This window comes from Patagioenas fasciata, chromosome 4, assembly GCF_037038585.1.
Source record: "Patagioenas fasciata isolate bPatFas1 chromosome 4, bPatFas1.hap1, whole genome shotgun sequence".
NCBI lineage: Eukaryota > Metazoa > Chordata > Aves > Columbiformes > Columbidae > Patagioenas > Patagioenas fasciata.
In genome coordinates this window covers 9,559,009-9,584,287 of record NC_092523.1, presented here as the reverse complement: position 1 = coordinate 9,584,287, position 25,279 = coordinate 9,559,009, and the positions used below count along the sequence as shown (strand labels likewise).

Here is a 25,279-nt window from a genome sequence, read left to right as displayed (position 1 = left end):
TGCCATGGCAACAATGCAGAGCTCTGCAGCACGCAGCACAGATTTAAAGAGGAACAGGCTGTGTCTCCCAGCTCTGGGGAAGGATGTTTCTGTTTTGACACGTGAGTTCCAGCAGTGACTTACCTGCTCTGGGTAAGGTTTTTAAAGCTGGGTCATTCGATTCATCTCTCTCGAAGTCTGCTGGAAGCTTTTCCCAAAGTCTGTGCAGCTGGATGCTCAGCCTGCTCCAAGCAACTTGCTTCCCTAGTGCCTGAAAATAACCGTGACAAATTACACCTGATTGGTGGGAAACCGGCAAAAAACATGGGGTGACATTCAGAAACTGCAGAACACGTCGCAGGTGAGACTTTGGTGAAGGCCAGTAATTGTTCAGTGAACAGTCTGCCATTGGAACGGTGCTGAGTTACAGGGGTCACGATGGCTCACACCCGCTTTCCTGGGCGTTTCTGTGATCCCAGGAACAGCTGTAGGAGTGCAGGAACTTAAACCGTGAGGGGGAACTTGAGCCTGAACTCAGAGTAAACTTCACCCCCTTTTCCAGCCTGCACCTCTTCCCCTGTCAGTGCCCACGAGTGTTGCATCCAGGACAACACTCATGGCGTTTGTGCTGAATGCAATACAATAACGGAGCGCAGATGATAAAAGTGCTCTTGTTGAAGCAAAGCTAAGCTCGGGGTGACATCTTCCTCCCCAAAACACATTTTCCATCACAATTAGACACCAGCAGTTCTTGTTCCAGGGAGAAGGAGCACAGCTGAGGGCAGGCACAGCACAGGGAATCGTGCACAAGGGACTGCGTTCTGTGTTTGCTTTAGCCAGTTCAATAGGGACTCAAATGCTTTTGTGGTGACATTTGGGGGCACTCAGTGTCCAGGAAGGTCAGGCACACAACCTTTTCTTCTCATGAGCAGAAACTCCTCAGAACTATGACTAAATCACTGGCTAACGTTTTTCTTTTCAACGTGCTCTCTAACCTGTCTCTCCTGTACAGCCCTAGGAAAATTGTTTGCTCGCATTAATTTAGCTTTTTAAGTGCAATGCTAAAATTCCAGGTTGCAATTTTCAGTGTGTAACTGTGATGTTATATGAAGTTAGAGCATCCACAAGTCAAGAGGGGATTAATTATACTACTGCCATCCTTATACATCACAAAAACAGAAAAAAGGGAAAAACTGTTTTTATAAACTGTTCTTTTGGGCAAACAAGATTTATTATAGCATTTCTTGCAGAGATAACCATACACAATTTGGTCTGATTAGGTATCTGCCTAAACACAAATTTAAAATGCAGAACTTCATTCATTATCATTCTGAGCCATCTGATTTAATACCTTGGCCTCTCTTCCTGATAAATAACATAGATATTCACACATATATATATACACACACATATCATATATATGCCTTTTATTAACCTGTGCTCTTTATCATTCCTGGTAAATCTTGCCCTGTTCTCCCAAATCCATTCCTTTCTCTATCACAGCAGTAACACCAAGCAGCCATCTCCGGTCGCTTGGGTGTTGTCACCAATTCATTCTTCTAGACCCACACAATGTGCTTCCGACTCCATTAAATACAGTTTAAAAAACCTGTTTCTGCCATTCTCAGCTGCCAAATTCCTTGCTTTAAGCATCTCATACCAGCCTCTGTGACTTTCCTTCTTTAGCCTTGTCCTGAATCTACTTGGCCTGCAAGGAACAACTTCTTTTTTGACGTTTTAACAACATTTCCTCTTTATTCACTTCTCTCCACTTTGTACTGTGTTAAGCACCAGCTTTTCTCTTTGCTGAAGCTGATATTTTCTCAGATGGAAATTATCAGCTCGCAAAGAAACAGATCTTCCGAGGAGGCAGAGACTCTATTTTAGTATATCTTTATTTGAAAAATCTTTTGAAAAAAGTATTTCGACAGCTTTCGAATTGATAGATTCTGGCTTTATGTTTCAAAATGATTTCATTTTTAAACCTGAGCTTAACAGAGTGAAAATACATTTCATGCTCAGTTCATGGAATTGCAAAGTGGGACCAGCTCCTATGTTGAGGAGCAACCCCAATAAAATATTACCCTTTCTTATTTCCCACGCACAAAGCATGGGTGGTACAGATGGGCACCCCAAAACTGAACTGGGCCTATAGAGCACCTGCACTAAAGCCCTCAGCAGCTGTTTCACCGGTATGCCCATAGTTGTGGCAATGGTTGTGTGGTACCTCAGGCTGGGTGTGAAAGGTGACATTCGGGTGAAAGCTGGAACGCCCTGACTTCCCAGCTGCCCTGGGGGAAGCAGGGAGAATTCATAGTTTCTTTTTGTAACGAAGTAAAATGCAATGGATTTTTTTTTTCCCCAAGATCCCCACCAGCTAAAAAGCATCAAAGCACTGAGTTTCAATTTTTCATCTTGATAGCACATGTTTTGATACTATAAATATTTCTGTGGGATTGGGAGAAAAGCTCAAGCCTTTATCTCTAAGCCTCTTCACTGCTTGGTCTCTCCTCGGCTCTTAAATCTAATACTCTGTCACAGCAGAAAACTTTCTTCCCTCACTAAAGATAACAGATTCTGTCGCTTCTCCTGCAGACACTTTTATGCTTTCTCACAACCTGCCTTCTAAATCATGGTAAAAATCTCCCCGCAAGGTGCCATCTTGTCTTCCATCAAATCCTCTTTTAAGCTTTACTTCTGCCACGAATCCTACAAAGCGCTGCTGCCTGGCAGAGCCTGGGGAAGAAGGCGGTTGTGACTGCTGATGGGATGCAAATGTGCTTGTTATGCCAAAATCTGGCTGCCTCACACCCCTGCCTGAGTGCCCCCCTTGTCATCCCGCCACAATCCTGCCTGCGATGGCTGGAGGGCAGGGGCTGTGTCTGCACTTGTTGCCACAGCACCACAAGGCCAGAGTGTTGATTGAAGCCTCCAGGCAGATGTGATGAATAATATCGTCAAAATACCTAAAGCTGTTGATGTTGTCCCACATGCTGATACATGAGCTATTCACAGAGCAAGCCTCTTATTCTTTTCCTTCCAATTTAAAGTTCTTGGGAAGTGTCAGAGTGACCAGATTAAGAAATGAAGCCTTTCTTTGTTCCCTGAACAGGTCTTGCATGTCTTGGTAGTGGCAAATAATTGCAATTGTTCCTCTTCGTTTTTCCCAACAGTAATTTTAGGAATAATTTCCTTGTCAGTAATCTGATTCCTGCAGTCCCTATCTGTCACAGTGTGTCTGAGAAATCATTTCAGGCCCCAAAAAGTCTTGAGTTTCAGTGCAACACTAAGGCTGGGCTCACATCCAAGTCTGACTTTTCCACACAGCTCTAAGGGAGACCTGCACTGTCAGAACTACTTTCTGCTTTTTGGATGAAATGTTAAACTGAGGTCAAATCTTCCAGTATCTCTCTGGGAGTTGAGAAGCATTTAAAAATCCCATGGCAATATTCAGGAAGGGTTAGCATTAGCTGAGCTATCCTTGGCTTGCACTGTCCCTATCCACCCTCCTGCACACACATCTTTGGGGAAATAAGCTGTGTTCCAAGCTCCTCTTGAGCTATTTCTTGGTACATAATAGTTGCAACTTCAACTAGTTTGCTAAATCCACAGGGATGTCTTCAGTACTTTGCAGCAACTACACAAACACACACACATATGAGTGAGCTTTGAACCCAAGAGGAAGAAACCGCTGTCATTCCAAGCTTCCCATTCTAGAAGCAGACCTCAGAGTTCAGGGACGACTTCTAACTCGGGTGGCCTAGAAAGATAATGAGAGGATCTCTGGGCTGAGAAGCAGTGCACCACTAGCCAGCTTCCCTGCAAAGGCTGCCTTGAAAAATAGCAACCAAGGAAATGAAAGTAAATGAAATGGCTAAAATTGGAACTTTATTCATGTCCCTTTTTCCCCTAAAAGATGTTTATTATCCAAAGTCTGAATAAGGACTCTCAGACTTCAGAATCCAGAAGACCCACAGTCAGTGGCTCCAGATCCATTCCCTACTTTAGGAATTAACTCCTTTGCAGCTTGGAGACTGATCCAGGATGACTTTTATGTCACCAATACTTGGATCCCACTGATAATCAATAATTCTGATATTAAGACCACTATGATTTAATGGCTTAAAGATGGATGTGCCTTCATACATTTATGTTTGAACCCAGCATCTTTAATCTCAGTTCATGTTTACAAGATATTTGTAAGCTGACAGATATGGCTTCTCCTTTTTACATTTTTTTTTCTCCTTTATACAATTACAGCGCTATAAATTGCAAGCTGGTTAGTGCTGCACTATCGGGTGTTACACTGTGACTGCACGGTTTCCAGCTAAGAGCTTACTCATGTCTGCCTTCAAAATGTCTTGAGAATGAATTCCTCATTTGTGATCCAATGATGTTCATACACAGTGGCCAGTGAGAAATAAGCAATTAATATTCCTTAAGTATCGTTATAATGGTCACAATCTTGGCTGAGATGCTGGGAAACAGACCAGAACCACCTCTGCTAAAAGTGTGGCTAGTTACAGCATACATGACTGAGTCAAGAATCAGTGATCAAAGTTAGGACAGACTCCCATCCTCAGGAGGTCTAGAACTTAATCTAGGCAGGGATCAAGTTCTAAAACACACTTATTAACAGATAACACTCCCCGAGTCCTCAAGCTCACCTGTCCATCATTCAAGAAGGGAGACACAGTGATGACCAGGGCAGAGCGGGTTATTTGTCCCTGCTGGCAAAAGAAAAGTATAAGTCTACAACCCTCAAATCAACGGAGTAGGCCTTCTTCTGAAGGAAAAAATATGAAGAAACCTAACTTAGACCTATTTGCTAAGTTACAGTTAGGAGAAGCAACTCCTGCCAATCTGTGTTAGCACCCCCAATGCTGCCCAAATGCACTGTAGGGCACATCCCATACTGGACGTGACTGCCTTCCTATGCTCTGACAGCCAGTCTCTGTTTCTAAGCAATGTATTCTTTAATTTCTAGCAACCTAGGAGATATCTTTGCTTGTTTCCACACCCATCCTCCTGATCATGTTATTGGTTTCACTGTGCACTGTTTTAAATCACATTAACGTATGCAGAAAGACAGCACTTAGGCTCCAGCTAGTACAAAGTCCCCATCCAGTTTTAGGCAGACAAACACATGGCCACTTCCAACACCCAACAAAATACGCAAGGCAGTTAAGTATCTCATGCCCCAGCGACATCAAACTCGTCTTATGAAACACAACAGCAGTTCTGCAGCTCTGAGAATACGCAGAATGCACTTTAAGAGAGCTGAGAACAAATCAGTCTTGTTGATGGCATTTGTCTGCACAAGCAGCTTCAGAAGAAATATCATGAATCCAGAGTCTGGCCAGAATTAGAAAATGCTGCAAAATGTTCCTCTCAATAAAAACCTTTTAATAACCAGCAGCCTCCCAGGAGGTTGAAATCCTGAAATGTTCCACTGCAATGCTTAGTTTTCTCCTGAGCTCTTTCTAGTCTTCACATCTATCCACTTAAAAAGCAACAAAAATCCCTACCATGGGCAAAAAAAGTGTATTTTAAAGGGATGAGGATGTAGAAGGGAAACAAATATGCCATGATGATAGGTGTATTAAAAACTCTAAAGCACTCAGATGTATATTATTTCAACATCAGGCTGGATCAGGCTTTGAGCAACCTGATTTAGGGAGAGATGTCCCTGCCTATGGCAGCGGGGCTGGACTAGATCATCTTTAAAGTTTCTTTCCAACCCAAGGCATCCTATGAGTCTATGATTAATAGATGGTAGAAAGCCTTAGAAACCAGAAAAGCCAGGAAAATGAATATTCTCCTCTTGTGAACAAAAAATAACATTTTGCCAATCCATACAAAGAAAACTCTTTGTACTTCCATGCCTCTCCTTGGAAGGGCAGAGATTCATCTATAACTCATTTAGCAATATGAAAAGAAGATAATGGTAAATTTTATTGTGTCAAATAAGCTGAAGGGCATGTGGGGAGCAGGCCCACATATAGGTCAGATTGAAGGAAGATTTCCTTTTGTGGAGAAAAGAGCAAGTACAGTCATGCAGGAGGCAGACAGAAGTGGGGAGTTAAGTTAACATCAGAAGTGTTATGAGATAAGAAAGTAAGCTGGGTAGGGAGAGAAAAAGAAGGCCTAATTTAGCTGGAAAAGTGGAGGAAAGATCCATGTTCTTAAACCTTACAAGTCCTCAGACAAGATCAGTATAATTGTGATGGACAAAAATAGAGGTGAACAAATGTTTGGAGGTGAACAACAAATAACATTTTTCTAGACCCTCTCAAAAATGTCAACAGTGATATACAGCACTCTGAGGAAGAAACAGATATCCTGACTTTGAAGGTCCAGAACTGATCCATGAACTACGGGAAGAGTATCAGGGATGCTGCCTGGTTGTGTAGGGATGGGGTCAGGAAGGCCAAGGTGCAGCTGGAGCTGAACTTGGCAAGAGATGCAAAGAATAACAAGGGCTTCTACAGGTCCATCAGCCAGAAAAGGAAGGTCAAAGAAAATGTATCCTCCTGATGATCAAGGCTGGCAAACTGGAAACAACAGATGAGGAGAAGGCAGAGGCACTCTCCAGTATGGGGTACTCTCTAGACATGTCTCATGGCCATGACTTCTGTGAATTACTGGTTTTAGAAACTTAAACGTCAGCAACTCAAGAAAACTGGGATTTTCACTGTTATGCTGGAACCCAGAACTGTCAGGAAGCTGCGAGGATGTCTGTCTGATAGGTGAATCTGCCTGCCAAAACAGCTGAACACTTCTTCCAGAAGTCAGCACTGCCTGAGTGGGAGTTGGATAGGTGCTGATACAATTTTAATAGCTTGAAACAGTGCTTGTGCTTAAAAGCAGGAGCAGGTAATTTACAGTGCAGCCAAATTTTCAAAGCAAGGAGGAAATCACAGAAGATCTTTTACTAGGTGCCTAGAAGATGTGCACTGGACAGTGTGACAGCTGAGAGAGAAGGAAAGATGTGTCTGTCAACTAAGCTCCTCCCTTTCTTACTTTGCCTCTGCTCCTTGCATAAATTCCTCTTGGCTTTTATACAACTTCTGCTCTAATTATTCATTCTTTCTCTCTCTTAGTTCTTTGTCCCCCATTTGACATCCTTTGTTGTCTCAGCCCCTGATATTCTCCCACAATCCAATGCTCAGCTGCAGTGTGTGAACGCTGACCCCTGGTTTGGGCTCTCAGCTGTCCGGGTGCTGTTCAGCAACCCCCCCAAAGAAACAGTTCCTCGGGCACCTCTCCACCACCTTATCCCTCTGCCAAAACGCTACTGCTCTGTAGAAGGATGGGTGGAGCAAACACATCGGCTTCTCAGCCTGTTGTGGTCGATAGTCTGGCACACTACAGCAGAACAGATCATAGGGTGCTTTGTAAAGGGCACTGTGGAGTGGCACTGAGTGACTACGTGCTTGTCTCATCTGCCAGAATTAGCATCAGCTCACTGGCTTTCTGCTCCAAACACAGCCGGCTCCAAGCAGGGCAGACTGTAAACAAAGATGTAGATGTATGTTTAAAACAAAGAGAGACTCCTGTTTTTAAAAGTCACATAACCATGCTGAGAACTTCAAACATGTGTGGAAGCCTCTCAAAATATTGTGGAGAGAGTTAGGTGGCAAAGGTTCACTGAGATCAGTCAAGGAATGTTATAGGCAGGGGAGGGCTGGGAGAAAAAACACCGAATATTAGGGATTGGAAGGGACCTTGAAAGATCATCTAGTCCAATCCCCAAAATCTGCCCAATCCATCTCCCAGAAAATAACAGCTGTCTCCATCAGCAGGAAGCCGTAGGAGTGCTGGAAAGGTCTTCACTGGAGGGCCTCCACCTTTCCCACACTGAGGCTCATCTTGCCTTTTGTCGGACTTATTTTTAGGGACAAGAGAAAGACAAGGCAGTCACCACCTGGTTATTCCTCCTCATTGCTTTTGGATGAGTCTGCAACAGGGAGGACTGCCCCATCCCCAGGAATGTGGGCAGCCCACAGTACCATCCTGCGTTATTTTAAGTGCTACATTTGAATCTGTGATAATGCACAAAGTACTTCTCATCTCCACGTCTCAAAAAAGGAAAGAAAATAACAAGGCAGAGCTCTCAGTTGTATAAATAAATTTCTCTTGCCAAGGAATCTTCTCTGGGCAAGCAATCCTGCATTTTTATCCCAGAGAGCAGCATCCTCTCCTCAGAAAGCAGGTATCTTTAACTCAGTTTCCCACTACCTTCTGGAAATTGCATTGGGAGGGAGAAAAAGGAGTTAAGAGTGTTAAGAGATCCAATTTTTCAAAGCATAAATTCCTGCAATGTCTATGCTAACGGTGCACTTGTGATATGCTGATTTTGCTAACAGGAGCAGCCACCTCTCAGGATTTACTGTCCAATCTAATATGACCCTGAATCACTGTGGGGCAAGGGGCTCACATCTAGGGCATGTAGTTGTCATGTAGGGAGATATTTTCGTAACCTATTTGAAGTAAATATTTTTCAAGATTAAAAAAAAAATACATTCCAGTGGATTTATGTTGACTCTACAGTATAGTTGAGGCAAAGAAAGGTTTTCAAGTAACACCAGATGAAGTATCCTTTTGACAGAGAGGGACCAGGGCTCTACAGTGTTTGGAAAAGCACACACTACACCTGGCAGATAACGTGGCTACAGGGTACTGGGTTGCTAAAGCTGAATTATAACTTTTATTGTGATCCTCACTTAACCTCTCCAGTTACTAATTTTTTCATACACTATCCTGGCACAGAAGTCAATTTAGAGAAAGTATTTTAAACAGAATTGATGGACTGGTGTGAGAGCAAAATGAGCCTACAGTTCCTCATTGGTTCCAGTGAGGTTTTTGAGCCTGAAATGCTCCCACTCAGCTGTTTTTGTATTTAAACCTGAATGCTTTTGAGTCAAAACCGGAGAACATCTGTTCGGCGACTTTAAAGCTAGAGGTATTTAACATTTTTTCCTTGATGTGCACAATTTAACTCAGTGCCCTGTTGTATTGATGTTACCGGGGGTGCTTTGTGGCAGGATTTAGAAGACAGATCAGCAGTGCAGGACAGCAAGCGGACAGACAGCAGCAGTCAGGCCACTGCAGGGCCAGGAGCCACAGCTTCTGTAGAGAGGCATTTGTGAGAGCTGTCAGCTCCTGCTGCCACCTGAGCGCTGAGCTCAGCAAGAGCTGCTGCCTCCAGAGGGGCAAAGTACCTCCCATCAGCCAAGCGGCCGCAGGACCTGGTTTCCCCGAGAGGCAGGATCTCCTGGTTCTCACCAGGCTTCTGCAGGAAAACATACCCTCTCTTTGAGGAGAGAAACATGAAGCACTTCCAGACCAGCAGCGCAGCCCTCTTTATCCTGAACCTCAGGAGTGCCTCTCCTCATTATTATCACTAAGTCCTGCAAAGCTGCTTTTCTGCTGCAGGATTGCTGGGGGGAGAAAAAAACCACAACAAACACAAAACAATAACAATTAACCAACCAAATAAAAACCAACCAAACAAAAAAACAGCAAGAATATGCCTATTATGGAATTTTAAAACTCTGAGAGAAAAATAATTGCTGGTTTACTATCAATTATTTCATTAGTTGGACTGTTTCTACTTAGTAAACTATTGTATTTATTGGAAAAAGTGTCAGATTTTTTTTTTTTTTTAAAGGCTGTAATTAAGCACAGTCAGGAGTCATCAGATTATTCAAAAAGCCTGTTGCTTCCCATTAACTAATAGCAACTACCAAAACAAGGTGGTTTTTTTTCATGGACTAGGACTAGATCTAAGTGTAAAAGTACCTTGAAGGGTAAAGGCACACACTGTACTTGGAGATCCCATCTCCACGCTATAGAATGCTGTACTTGGCAATTAGTTCCAACCTGGAGCTGAAAACTGCTTCTTTCCAAACACCAAAATTAATAGAGTATTAAACTGTCACCTTCTGCATAAAAATGGCCTTTGAAGATGGATTATGCCATGAGTCACCTTTTATCTTGAGATCAGCCATTTAAATCTGATGCAGGTTGTGCTTTTCTGCTAGCACTTTTTATCTAGGTGGAAAAGAGACTGGATATTGTGCTGTGGGCTGTTCCTGAATTGGTGAATTTTGGCTTACCTATCTTTTACTCAGTGTTAAATTGCCAATGTCATTGAAGAAAAAGAGGAGGGTATAAAGGCAGCAGAAATAGTAATTTTCCAGAATGAAAAAAATATGGTCTTAAGATCCCACCTTTTTCTGAGACAGATAAGTGTTAAAAAACCACCTTTGTTGCACCAGCAAAAAAAAAGCCATAAGAAAATGTTTGAGCACTGTTCATGTCACACCATACTATGTTGGCATTTCCATTTGACGTGCAGACTTGTCAGTTTTGAGCGTAGCTGTGAACTACAGATGCTTTTAAAATAAGGGATAGAGGAAAATAGATTCCCATTTAAAACAGAACCTGTGCTGAATGTCTATTCCAGGTCTAAAAAGGCCTGAGATTTACGAGTCATACAGACAGTTTTCCAGCTGCAGTAACACCGAGGGAGAGAGAGAACATACTGAGGTGTTCTCTGTCCTTTATCTTTCAACCCGCTTTTGAAACCTCTGAACAGAAATATTTCCTCTGTTTCTAGAGACCAGCTGTTCAACAAGAGGTGGGAAATGGAGGGAGTTACAGACAGGCAGCTTTGAAATCTGCTTATACTGGCACGGCTGAATTGCATTAACTCATCGCTTGGCTGACAGCATGTAAAATATAAGACAATTCACAGAGGGTCTTCCCACCTGTGCATTCCTAAGTACATAGAAGAAAATTGGTTATGGTCCCATTTTGCTGTCTCTCCAATGCTGGACAATGAACCAAGCGTGACTGGTGAGGTGCATCCTTCATTCTGAGTACCAGACTTGCTGTTGCTGGGGCTCACCGTGCGTGCCACCTTTCGTTGGTTATCATCTCCTTCAGGAGCCAACATTGACATTGTGGAGAGGTAACTGAACTGAGGACAGATTAAACAGGAAGGCAAGTTGCAGGCAGAAGCAGTCACTCACACAATAAAGAGCACCAGAAATATTGCACGGCGATCCACCTACCCAATGCTGCGCTGCTGAGGAGCATCTTGGTACAACCACCACATCAAAACCCTCCAGCCTCCCTCAAAGCCATTTCTACTTGTGACAGACCCAAACTAAAGCCTGGAAATCCTCCTCCATACGTGCTTTTACATGGCCTCATTGCTATGTATATTTTAGCATTTTTCATTCATGTCCTGGGCTCAACATCATGTATAATTTTCTTATGAGCACTGCTGTTCTTCTACTCTTATGAGTGAGAATGTGATGTGTGTGTTGCTGTGTGAGAGACAGCAGGCCAAAAATTGCTCTTCTGTTTGTAGCAATGAGTAATAATTTAAGATGATCCTTAATATCCAGAAGAATTGTGTCTTAGTCTGTAAGCTGCTCCCCAAAAATGCATCTACACGGGCAGTTACGAGCGAGACAAAGGATCACATGCTCTCAGCAACCTGAGCAACCTTCCCTGCATCTGCATCTTGCTTGTCAGCATCAGCTTCCACATATTTTTCCTTAATCTTCCAGCCAGCCCTGTCTATGAATTGACTTCCTCCATTAAGTCTGATCTGTAGTTATGGACAGCAAAGACAGGAGCTGCAGTGCCGTGTGGGATTGCTGCTCACCGCTACCCGTACTTGCAAGCTGCAGCAGCCAGATGAACTAAGTATTATATATCACATAACTTCAGAAAAGCCTCAGGCCACAGACTGGATGCCTTCTGAGGCTTGTATTTAGGGTATTTCTTTACAGACATCTATGGAATTGGGGCCTGAAAGTAACCCTAAAGTTTTCTGTAATTATCAGACATATTGTTTCTGTGCATCTATTCTCCAGCTGGCAAATGGAGCTCACTGAATTTCTTAGCTGTCTGAAGTTGAGAAGCTTTATTTACCCTCGTGGCAACAAGCTTCATGGTGCCTCAGGAACAGTATTGTTAGCTCTGGCCAACATCTCAGAGCAATGTCATTTACAGTTCCCAGGCCAGGCCACAGAGCCGCTGGGAAAACGTGACTGAGATCCTGAGTTTGAGTTTGGGAAGCCAGTGTCGAGAGCAGGAGTCAGTTCAATATGCATGTGTGTGTTCTGAGCTACTAAGGACACACGCTGCAGTGTTCTGTAGCAGTTGTGTTTCCTGAGGACTTGTGGCATCATGCCAAGTCTACAGTTCCCCTGCAGATCTGAGAGCAGTTATGTTTCAGAATGCTTTCCTCTGCCTCCAGATCTCTTTACCAGCCAGAATGGGAAATGGGTGTCTTGGGTCACCTTTCCAGAAGCCTCTGAACTGATGTAGCAAAACTCAACTGGTTACATTCATGTGCTTTTCACCTTGGTATTCGCACTACATAAAGAATTTGCCCTACCTCTGCTGCTCCTTTAGATGCCCACTGGCCTTTTGTCTGGTTACCAAAGCAGGAAATAACCTGAGTAGGAACAAAACTGACTTAAAGTCTGACAGGTCAGAAGAATCTGCCAGATACTCTTGGCTCAGGTTTCTTGACTATCATTACTGTTAATAAAAGCGTTACGGCCTATAGGTAGGTGTCCCTTCTGAAGTTACACCACTGAGCTGATATTTAACCCTTCTTCACATTTCCAAAAGTCAATCAGGCTGTCATTGAAACAACAAAATAACATCAACAGTCCTTGATCTATTCCTGTTTCTATTTAAAGGTGATAAACAGTTGATTTCACATAAGATCTCATCAGCATTCCTTAGTCAGCATGATTGTTCTGGACTTTGTGGCATTCTGACAAACTGAGCAAGTAAGGTTATTTAGGATAGATGGAAAGGGAAACCAGACAACATGCTGCCACCTTTTGGTTATAGAAATGAGAACAGGTATTGTCTGAACAGATGTATCTGATGGAAATTAAGAGACATCAATGCTTGTTTTCTATAATGAAACAACTTGAAAGTCCATATAGTGTGAGACACATCCCTTCATGTTCTAAAGAGTTTCTATGAACTTAGCTCAGATATTTCACATTTGTTTGGTATTGTTTGGGCTAATTAACAATTATCAATCAATAATTTCTCTCATTTAAAACAAATAGGGTTGAGTTCACTCACCTAAAATTAATGCTCTGCATTACTAAACTGATTTGAGGAACATAGCTGCAAAAATAGAAGGTACCAGACCTCTCGAATTAGTAGCTTGTAAAATTAAGTTACTGCATGACATAACTCCCGTTTGACTATTTATACGGATACACATAGTTAAGGTAGCCTGACACGTTCATTACTATGTTCCTTATCAGTACGATCAATGCGTTACAGCTTTTAACATTAACTGTTTGAGCTGACTGCTGAGGAACTGAAGGGTATTTTGCTTGCTTGTTTACTAAAGTGTTAGTTCAGCTGTCTATGAGAATAAAAGATGGAAGAAGGCCCATCTTAATAAAAGAAATGCAAGATCATTCTGTCAAAAAGTTTGTGTACCTTCTAGTTTGATGCAGCACCTCAAAAATTTAGCAGAGAAGCTATCTGTACCAGGGATGTGCTTCTCACTGCTCCCATGAGTCACTGCACAAATTTGGGCCAAGTGATAAGCCTTTGAAGATCTCAGTTCAAATATGTTCTGTAAAGACTTATGGGAGCTTGTGAGCTCAAGTCCATGAATGTTCTGTTACTCTCAGCTCCCATGTGCTAGAGGCTCTTCACTGCACATACAGATTCACTGAGTGTGCCCCATCCTGGGCCACAAAAACCTATCAAACATTTCATCTTCTGTTTCTCAATGCCACCGCTGAGTTCTCAGTCTCTTTTCCTGGCACACGCGTAATATAAAGGGGGATCCTGTCTGTCTGTACTGCAGAAGGGACAGGAATCCTCCAGCCACCACTGAAGCAGTGTTGGTAGGCCAGTAATGCTCCACACCAGTGACACATTGGTCCTTGAGACCTGAAGCCCTTGATAGTCTGCAAGAACTAGCTCTGGGAGTTCCCTGATGTGGAACACCAGCACAATATACCCTAAGGGTGTCTGGTGGTGAGATCACCTTATGGGACACTGCTTGTGCAACCTGTGCAGGCTGCACTTTGGTGCACCTGGAGCAGCCCCAGTCACTGAACCGAGAGCAGAGCTGTGCAGCAGAGCTGTGCATGCCACATCATGCTGTCGTTACACTTCACACGCGGGTGCTTATGCAAAATGTCCCTGTCTCAGGAAACACATGCAGACCTTTAATATACTAACGGTGCCACCCTACACCCTGCTGCACCGCACTCCAAAAGCTGGGAGTTAGAGAGCACTCATATACTTTGAAGAGTTCTAGATTCTGCTGCCATTTGGAAGAGTATCCAGAGGAATATAGACATGGGAAAATCACTAGGAATTATCTTATTTATGCACTGATCACTCACTGAAAGTCACAGCAGAGGCACTCCACAGCGTTACAGAGCCTGTAAAGATCAAGAAGGTGACCTACAAGAAGGCTGTTGATTGGAATTTTGAGGCAAAACAACCCCCACCTATGTGTTATCACTTCCTTGCGGGGGGGGGGGGGGGTTAGCTCCATCATCCATCAGGAAAATGGAGGAACTGATTTTATCTTGCTCTTTTTAAGGAGGAAAGTGATGCACTGATTTCAGTTGCAGTGCCATGCTTTACTTCTCAGAGTGGAGGGCATCCTATTATATCTTTCACAGGTCAGGATCACACCATTAGCAGCAATCTGGGTCAGTGGTGGGAAACAGCAAGACACACCCTTCCAGAGGTAAACGAGCCCTCCTTTCCGTACCAGTAAACTCCCTTAAGCCTCCTGGTAACCAGAATTCCTTCCCCCCATCTCAGCAGTCATCTTCCACACACCTCATTAACTATTTTTTACCCATCTTCTAAGGGTAGGTTTTTTATCCGTTTACCTACACGCTCAGCACCAGCACAGACACACAGTTGCCCAAAGCAATCACTGAAGCCACATCATGTTACAGAGGCAGGGAAATACCTGGACCATCAGGCCTGCTAGAAATACTCACAGGGGTGGGCTACTTTTTTTTCTTTTCTCTCTCTTTGCAACTTTTCAGGCATTTTTAGGGAAGCATATCTAGCTTGTTGGTATAGAGTTGTATATAGCTGCTCAGTACACAGAATGGACCGTGGTATGGAGATGAGTCAGGATTGTGTAATGGATCAGGTCTTGTCCAGAGAATCCTGGCTCCTTTATTGCAGAAAGTAAACACAATGACTGCAGGAAGAAAAGAAGTGGTTGCTGGCTAAGGCGTTGGCATGCTGCTCAGAAGAACTGGATTCTATTTTTGTCTTTCATGCGGACTACTAAATTAACCACTTAAAAACCCATTTCTCACAGGTGGCCGTGAACTGGGTGCAGGGTTTTGCTAAAAGCCTAGATTTTAACGTTGTGCTAAAAATGTAGTTGCAATGTAATATAATTAGCTGCAATGCTATCTTCTCCTTACTTTGTGAGGATGCTATCAAAATACATTGAATTTTGTTTGTGAAACTCTCAGCTCCTACACTGTTGTGTACCACTGGAAAGTCCGTAACAAAACTATTCATCCTGTCTTTGGAGCAGTGTTTGAGCAGCACGTAGTCCCACATGAAGCATCAAAGAGAAAACAAAAAGTTGAAGAGTTGCTCATTAAGTGATTACCATCCTTTCCGTGCACTGAATGAGCTTGTGTCATTAATGACCACCTTGCAACCAAACGCAAGGGGAGGCAAATCTTAGTTCTGCGAACAACATGAATTCTGGTATTTTCTAACTTCATAATGCCTGACTTTGCAGCCTTAAAAGCTTTTATATGATTTTTGTGTGGAATTTAAAGATACATTATGTAAAACAAAGCATTAAGAACCATAAAAGGAATCCCTGTAGACTAGAAGTGCATTAAGACTGACATTTTTGAAACTTTAACCCTGATTACTGTGGATTAGTTTAAACCTACATATTTATCAGAACAAGCTTTATCATAATCTTAGGATTGTAAGAAGGTCCACAGAGTTTTGAACTAGTTGAACTCAGCTACTGTCAAACAGTAATGAGGCTGTGCAACTCTTGTGTATAAACAGACTTAAGAGTATTTTGCTATTTTAGCTAATTATTCCCTATGGAGCACTATACTAATGAAATTACGCCTGTAGCTAACTTACTTGAGCACCTGTTTCCCATGCTTCAGTGCATAAAGTTGATATACTTGGCCCTGGGTCTATGGCACTGCAGTAGGTTGGTCTTACAGCTCCTTCTCTGTATTCATCAGGATACGGGTTGTTTGAGCTGTCAGTAACAAATCCTGCCTCTCAAATTCAAGCTATATGAGGTAAAACACAATCCCAATACATCAGCCAAGAGGACAGGATCACACTTGTAAATCAGAAATTAGAACACTAAGGATTTTCATGTTCATGGTTTTACACAGAAGACCTCTCCCTATATGCACATTCATGTGTCCCCATACCTCACAGAGCTGCCAGAAATATGTTTTCCAAAGACCTTTACTCAAAGACGCAACGATCCTGTCATCACTACATATGTGACTGAATTGCCCTCCTCTGAGCTTCCTTTAACTGGGTTCCTGCAAGCTCTTCTGCATAGCTGGTTCTGGAATCAACGTGTAAAGGTTTGTAAGTGAATCATCAGGACTTTTAGCATTTCATCTGTGAATGTTTTAACAGTGAAAAAGCAAATAGCAAATGACAGTAAAACAAAAAGCACCTAAATCCACCATTGTTTTCATGTTCATCACCACCCTGTGCTTGGCTGGGATCAGCTTTCCCTTTGCTTGCTCATTCCCTGTTCTGCATTTTCCTGCCATGTTGCCAAATGTGCAAAGAACTGGTTTATCCCTGCCCCACCAGCATCAGCATTTTATCACGTTATTCCCCCAATTACTGTGGAAAGATTCTGTGTAGCCTGCAGGTTAGGACTGTGATATTTCTATTTCAGTTTCAAGGCTTGCAATTTAAGTGCTACAATTAAATGGAGATCTTCACAAGGCATCTGGCAGCTTTGCACTTGGCAGTTTGCAAAGAAGCTGGGCACCTAGTTCAGTTGTGGAATCACTTCATTTGTTCTCTATCAGTTGATATACAATCAAGATATGATAGCACTACAGAGCTTTCTGCATGTCAGTGTACAATCTATTCCATTTAGTCACAGTAAATTACACACTCATCATTATCCAACGAAACAACATAGTACCTGTGAGTCAATTATACCTGATAGTCAGATTGCCCCATGGTCAGTGTCTTCAAACTATGCCTGATCTTGCCATTAAACTCAACGATGGTCTAATATTGATAAACAAAGAAACAAACAAACAAACAGTAGGATTCTAAGTGTTCCTGCTCCGGCAGGGGGATTGGACCAGATGATCTTTTGAGGTCCCTTCCAATCCCTAACATTCTGTGATTCTGTGATTCTATGATTTGAAGGGATTTTAAGAATTAATATGAAAATTGCCCTCACTAACTTTTTCCAAAACATTTTTTTGTAATTATTGGGGTTTTAAATTTCCTCCTTGTTTTTCTCTTCTCTCTTTAGCTCTTCTCACTCCCCTCCTCCATCAGTTTGAAAACCTAAGTCCATAATGTCACCTTTGAAAAGCACTTTGAGAGCTGTAGATCAAAAACTCTTCTATGTAAGGGTCAATAAAATCCATTTCAAAACATCTTCCTTCAAGCTAATTATTTTTAACTTCCTCCTCATTGATTTAGCCCAGTTAAATTTCAGAAGAGGAAAATCCTAGACTAAAAATTACTCATCACATGCTGGAGAACTGAGTCAAAGACCTACCTCATCTAGTTTTCTTACCTGGCTCTCTCTATATATAATTTCATCTATCCAAGTCCTCAGCTCCCTCTTTGTTAAACAGGGTAACACGTGTATGAATGTCATAAAACTGTGAGAATCCTTTTTATCAGAGACTGAATCGATAAATCCAATGGCAATTTAAACCACACCGACAGATACAAATAGTACATGTAAACTAAATTTATGCCTTCTGAAGCTCCTTGTAAATGTATGCATCAGATCATCACCTCAGTTACTAGAATACAGCAGAAGTCTTACTAAAATGTAATAATATTTTCTTAAAAAACAATAACAAAAAATCATCAGCACATCAGAGTGAAATAAATAATACTAATCCAGAATCTAAGGAAAAGTAAAATTGTGTACTGGGTCTTCAATGCACATGCAATATCACTTTGTACTGAGAGTAGCAATGTCTCAATGATTCATCAACAATCACATACTAGATACTGTAAGTTTGCCTGCAGATACTGCAACCTTGTAAGTTGTTATTACAGTTCTGGAGGCAATCCGGCCATGCTGAGAAAACCTGTGCTGACAAATAAATCTGTAATGATAGGTAATGTGCTTTATTAGATAAGGTCAGACAAATAGAAGGACTGTAAGCCTGAAAGCTTGTTTATTTTTCCAATTATATCTGATAAAATACAATGCCTTCCTACAAGCCTAACTTTCTTATAGAATACAACAGTACTACTTTCAAAGTAAAGCATTTACAAGAAACACTTTTATTATGGTTGATAAATATTAACAAACAAATGGACATATGAATTGGCAATAAAACACATGCATTTGGAACACTTCCTTTGCCAATAAAGCCTAAGATTACTTAAAACTGAAAAATATTAGAAGATTTATAATAATTTTCACCATTCTCCACATAGCTCTAAAACTATGTAAAGCGAGTAATTTCTCCTTGCTTATTTTGATTTTTCTCATAGCAAGGATAAGAACAAAACCAAAAAACTTTAAAGAGTTATTGCAAAAACATAAAAATGGGTGGAGAAAATTCACTGGCATAAAAAAAAAAAGTTGAAAAGCTTTTAGTTCATTTTATCTTTAAGTGACTATAGTTCAAGTTCACAAAATCACTTAAACTGTGAGAGACGTTTTGATTTCAGCCAGACTCTTCAGTTATGCATATCTTGTCATGCTCTTTGGAAGCCTCTGTATTTTTCCATTAAAATCTGTGGTTTTTAAAAATACTCCAGTTCCCAAAGCAATATCTGAACCATTATTAGAGATTTTCATTGCTAGGCACTAACTGGTATTTACTGTTTTCAGACAAGTGGGAAAGCATGTATGCATTTGAAATTAACTGTGGGTGAATTTGTATAATTTTATGATAATTATTTGCATCAAATTATATTTTTTGTGAATTGTCTGGCTTCATATGCACTGCTATTAGAACTTCTTTGGGAAAAGTATTACTCAAACAATGCCCATAAGCCCGAACATGTCTTACTGAAACACTGTCCTGAAGTAATTCCTAAGTGGTTCCACTGATAAAAAACTATGATTTTGCTGGCTACTGGGATTGTCCTTTCTATCGCACTTACCAATTGTCTCTAAAGCCTGAGCTATTGGTGTTCCATCTCTGACACTTTCCCATACCAGTGGATCTGCACCAGCCAAGCCTCAAGCGTCACTGTGGTCTGGTACTCAGCTCCCGATTTCATTGTCCTCAGAAAAGGAGTACATGCCGTGCCACTGGAATTCTGCCCAACGTGCTGCACAAATACAGAAGCAAATACCAACAAATGAAGGAAACAATGGGAACATAAGCAAATACTGCCATAATCTCTCTTTTAATTAGAAGAGTAAGAAATACATCAGCAGTAACTCTGCAAAGCTCACTGGGTCAGCAGCCACCATTAAAAGCAGGAAATTTTGTTTGTGGGAGTTATCAACTTGTAAATTCAAGTGCTTCTGTCTTGTGTCACTACCAATGTTGATTGATAGTGATCAAGAGCCAGAGCAAGCAGAGATGGACTGTGAAATCCAGATTCTCCATGGACTCATAAATATGGAAAGAGTTTCAGGCCCAGATACCTCCATCTCTTAAATCACACCTAGAACATCCAGATGTATCACACATAGCGTTTCTCAACAGTGGAATAAGGTATGTACAATACAATAAAACATGATGGTAAGTTTTAGATACCATTATTCCTGTCTGCATATTTTAGTGTGCCCTTTCTGTGCCTCCGGGGATCTTATCCTAGTGCTCAGTGTGGGATCTGTGCCAAAAAGTTTACAAATTTAATGTATGCAGTGGCACAAAAATGGTGTTTTTTAAGAAGGCATGGGCTAGGCCACCAGTCTGTCAGAGGGTCTGAAAACTGGTTGGACTGCCAGGCTCAGCTGGTAAAAATGAGTGGTTGACATGTAGCTGCTGCAGAACACAGTGTTCAGCATCTTGATCAGAGGCCCAGATGATGACACAGAATGCACCTAGAGCAAATTTATGGACACCAAATCAGGACCGGCTGACGTGAGGACCAGCAGAACTTAATTCAGAGACATCTCCATAAATTTGAGGATTAGGCGAACAGATACCTCAAGCTCAATAAAGAATAACCCCATGCACCAGGACAGGCAGTAAACTGGCTGAGCATCAGCCCATGAAAAGGACCAGGGGATCATGGTGATGTCAGGCTGAGAATGAGCCCATTTCAGCCAACAGTGCACTCTCACTGCAGATAAAGCAAACTGCACCCTGGACTCCATCAAGAGAGGTTTGGCAGGGAAGGTATTATCCCACAGTCACTAAAACAGAGAAATTAGGTGCAAAAGTTTTCACAGAGGCTGGCAAACTCTGCTTTAACTAAATGTTAATCCAGTAGGCATAGAAAGAAAAAGAGCGCATCGTCATAAAAACGGGCATAATGTAGCTGGGAAATCAGAAGGTAGCAATCCTTGCCAGAGTAGTGTGTTTCTGGAATAGTTTTCTGCCTTCAGAAGCAGGGTAAAACAATCGAGCTAGTTGTAAAATGGAGTTTAATAGTTTATAAAAAGACCGATGCAATAATGTTGCACATGACAGCAAGTGGTGATGTAGGAAGTCTTATTCAGTCCTACAATCTTGAATCCTGCATGCATAATGAGTGATTAAAATAAAAAATGAAAGAATAGTAGTTTCTGAAACATAATAAAGAGGGAGAGAAAAGAGGAAACATACAGCTGTTGGCAAACAGAGTCTCTGGGGGGTAATGAAGAGGGAAGCAATCTTCCTTGAAAACTTGTTGACTTTCTCATCAGAGATCACAATGTTGTTTCAATGTGACCTGATGTCACTGCCTTTATAGTCCTCATTTTGCAGTACAATTTCATTGTGATGGCTGCTAGAAGCATCACTGCTTCTAGAAAAGCAGTAATACCACATTTTATACAGTGCATGCCATAGGATGTCAAGTAACAGATGATGCTGAATGATTCCCTTGAATCCATTATCTACAAAGCAAGGCCATCTACCATTTGATCATATCATCATAAGCAGAGATGATTTGAGGCACCACACATGCACAAATCTATGTCTCTGAAAGAACAAGGTTATTTGTGTGCAGCACTTTGTGGTTTAGGTTCTCGTGTTCTTTTTAAAATCCCTAATGGTTTTTAATTTTGTACATTGTTATGCCTGATTAATGACATTTGTACCGCTCACAGTGATTGTGTTCTTGTTTATTAAAAGGTAATTGAGAAGGTAATTGAGCTCTGCATTCACAGTTTTATGTTTTCAATAACTATTTAAATGCCTCCTTTTGTTACAATAATACATTAAAATACTTACTAAAATCAAGAGCGACAGAAAGCAGCGTGAGAGGTGGCAAAGGCAAGTGCTGCTATGTCAGTGGAAGCAGCAGCAATGGCTGTAGGCAGAGATGTCCACAAAAAGCTGAAGGAACACTCTTCAGCCAGGCCCACCAGTTCTGAGAACAAACACCCTTTTGATGACCTCTGAGGTCAAACGAAGCAAACAAGACTCCAGCGAAATCTGAAAGTCCCATTAATGACCCCAGCAGCACCTTCTTCAAAGCAGTGCAATATTAATGGAGCCAGGGCAACCCAGGATGATGCTTGACCACCGCACTGATGAGCTGCTGCTGAGTGACACATGGTGACAGGGGAAAGAAGAAGGGAAGCTTCCAAACAGATGGCTGTTTTCTCAAGGATGGGACCTGTCACATAGTTATGCCGCTCCACAGAGACTTCAAGGAAATTGTTTCATCATTGCTGATAAGCTTCAATTTTCAGGCCCCATTAGCCGCTACTAGACGTCGGAGTCCAAGAGTGGCACTATATCAGATGAAACTGCTCTAGAGCAGATAGGAAGGAAATGACTGTTTCGAGTTCTACCTCTCACTCTCCACAGGCCTTTATCATCCTAGGTCTGAAGTCACTACTCCATTTTGAAGTTTGTTTGGGGAAAAATATAACCAGAATCATGTGGGTGATTTGTAAGAGGGTATGACAGCAATACAAGCATAATCCTGGACAAAGATAGCCAGATGGAGCACGATTGCAATAATTACTGCCCATCAGGCCATGCCAGTTCACAAGAGAAGATGTATCCAGGACACTTTTCATAGCTTTTATCTTTATTTATCTTCATTTCTGCCAGAATAGAGTTGTATCTTTTCAAGAGACTTTGCCTGCCAGGGAAGGTAGGTGGCTGTGTCACAGCTGACACAAGGGGTTCCCATGAGTGAGTTTCCCATTTGACTTGAGGAAGTCAGATAATCTGGTTTTGTGTGAGTAAATGCTCAGACAGTGTTTCCTTTCAGATCCCATTACTACAACAAAGTTTAAGATAGGTCAAAAAAAACCCTCCCACACAAAATTAAAAACTCATAATAAGCAGCATTTTATGAAGTGAATCAGTATAAGAATGTATTGACAGGTACTAAAACTGGCAGTAAATACTATTTTATAAAATCAAGTGGTGATTAATGATAATTTGTGTGTGTAAAGATAGTGAAATGGATTTTCTTTAAAACTGTGTGCAACTTAGACCCACTGACAAACCTCTGTTACCAGTTAACCTAAAGGATATCAGCCTGTTACTACTACCAGTTACTCCATGAGTAGCTCTGACAGCTCTAAAGGTTTAACCACAGAGACAACTTATGTGTCAACCTGATATCACAGGTTAAATTAGTCCTCTTATTATGAAAAAGAAAAAAAAAAAAAAAGCTAGGAAACTGCACTTTCAAAACATACTGAAATACTGAATGTACTAAAACATTGCAGTGTTTAGAACTCCACTTACAAACATGAAAGTAAAAATAAAACAGGATAAAAGCTCAGTTATTTAACCTTAATGGAAATGTTGCGGGGCAGGAGAGTGTTTTCTATGGTAATACACATACTGCTTTGTCTGCCATCTTGGGCTGGCCCCTGTCACCATGGCATGAATCACAGCCTCAAGCTTTGCTGGCTCAGAAACGGCCATACAGAATCCCAGAATCCCAGACTGGTTGGAAGTGACCTCTGGAGATCATCCAGTCCAACCCACCTGCTAAAGCAGGTTCACCAGAGCAGATCACACAGGAAGGTGTCCAGGCGGGTTTGAATGTCTGCAGAGAAGGAGACTCCACAACCTCTCTGGGCAGCCTGGTCCAGGGCTCTCACACCTTCAGAGTAAAGACGTTTCTCCTCATATTCAAATGGAACCTCATCCGCTTCAGTCTGTGCTCATTGCCCCCCATCCTATTGTTGGGCACCACTGAAAGGAGTCTGGTCACATCCTCTTGACACCCACCCTTGAGATATTTATGAACAATGATGAGATCCCTTCTCAGCTTCTCCAGGCTGAACAGATCCAGTGCCCCCAGTCTTTCCTCATAAGAAAGGTGCTCCAGACCCCTCATCATCTTCGTAGGTCTCCTCTGGACTCCCTCCAGTAATTCCTTGTCCTTCTTCAACCAGGGAGCCCAGAACTGGGTGCATTACTGCAGATGTGGCCTCACCAGGGCAGAGCAGAAGAGGAGGAGAACCTCCCTTGGCCTTGCCATTGCAGGATGAGATGCCAGTGGGAACTGAGTGCCACTGCTAATGCTGTGTTTATTGCACATGCCTCAGTGCTTCCTAAAACATGGTAAAAGCAGCTTCTTGTTCACTGAGAGCTCCATGCCAACACCAATCTGGAATCTTTGCCTATCAGTATACCACTCCTCAACTTGGGTGCTCTGCTGAGATGCAGTCCTGCTTTCCCACAAACCAGGAGAGCTCCAGACTCCATCCCTGTAACATCCTTCTGAGTACACACAATTATTCTGGGTCTGATGTGTAACACAGCACTCTGCCCTCACAGTGCAGGACTAATTCACCTCAGCATGTCTGGTTTTCAACCAGTAACCTGGTAAACTGAAGGCTAGGAAATTCCTGAAGCACTGGTTTTGGTGTGAGATAAAGTTGTATCTCTCTCAAAACAATTATAAAGTGGATTCAAAGAGATGAATCCTTGCCTATGTCTGGTTTTTATTTGAATGCTGTCACAATTGGGAAAGTGAATCTTGGGTGTCTCCCCCCAATCTGTCCCACAGCATGCTCCAACTCTTCCCAAAAATTTGATATTCAACATCACCAACTTTGAAAGAGGGCCTTGCAACTTAGAGGAGAAAACATCTGCAGACAATTAACTGTGTAATGCAACATCATGTGGGATGTAAAGCACTTCCAGGGAAATCAAGTATACCCTTTCTAGCTTCAGGAATTCCTAAGGAATAAGCACTCCTTTATTTGCCACATTACTCTGAAAATCTCTACTCAAGCTAAACAAAATTTAGGTAAAAAAATAAATAAAGCTTCATTATATTCCAACAGATAGCTAAGGTACTAGTAAGTAGAGAGGACAAAAGCATCCTCTCAGTTTGCTGGAACTTTGTCTTAATCTCCACAGTCAGTATGCCCGTTCACTTAACAGCTGCTAGGGACAAATCTGCAGGCAATATGACTGGAGCCAAATAGACTCTGCAAATCTGTATTCCAGATACATGTCACAGAATGGGCTCCCTTTCCAAGTCACACTTCAGATAAGAACAGAGACATGATTACAGCAGCTCAGACTAGATGGCCATGCAGCTCCATGTTTTAACACTTGACAGTGTCTCAAAATAGATGCCTCGAGGAAAGCACAAGAACAAAGAAAGGATGTATTAACAATAATACTCCCTTTGGCTTCCACCAGCGTGCAGTTTGGCATTGCCTGAGAAAGCCAGTACCCAATCCCACACAAAGTTTACCAGAACAAAGTTACCCTTTCAAAAAAAAGTTCAGTCCACGTGAACTGTACAAGTGCACACCTTACACCATGGAGCTGCAGAGCATTTATCAGGTCTGATGCTTAAAAACCACTCATGCCACCCCATAGAACCAGGTTAACTCTCTGTGTTAGCTACTGCTTGAAGACAACCAGCTGTGCAAACCACTTTCTCCTCACATTTGAAGGCGAGAACACTACTAGCT

At 42.0% G+C, this 25,279-nt stretch overlaps 1 long non-coding RNA gene across 1 annotated transcript in view; it reads right to left on the bottom strand.

The window, feature by feature from the left end:
- Positions 1 to 10,760: 10,760 nt before the first annotated feature.
- LOC139827968 (uncharacterized) overlaps positions 10,761 to 25,279 on the bottom strand; it is a 17,448-nt gene continuing 2,929 nt past the window's right edge. The window contains exons 2-3 of the long non-coding RNA XR_011739116.1: positions 19,372 to 19,542; positions 10,761 to 10,966 (exon numbers count right to left, since the gene is read on the bottom strand). This is a non-coding gene — a long non-coding RNA (uncharacterized lncRNA). The remainder of the gene's footprint in view (positions 10,967 to 19,371; positions 19,543 to 25,279) is intronic.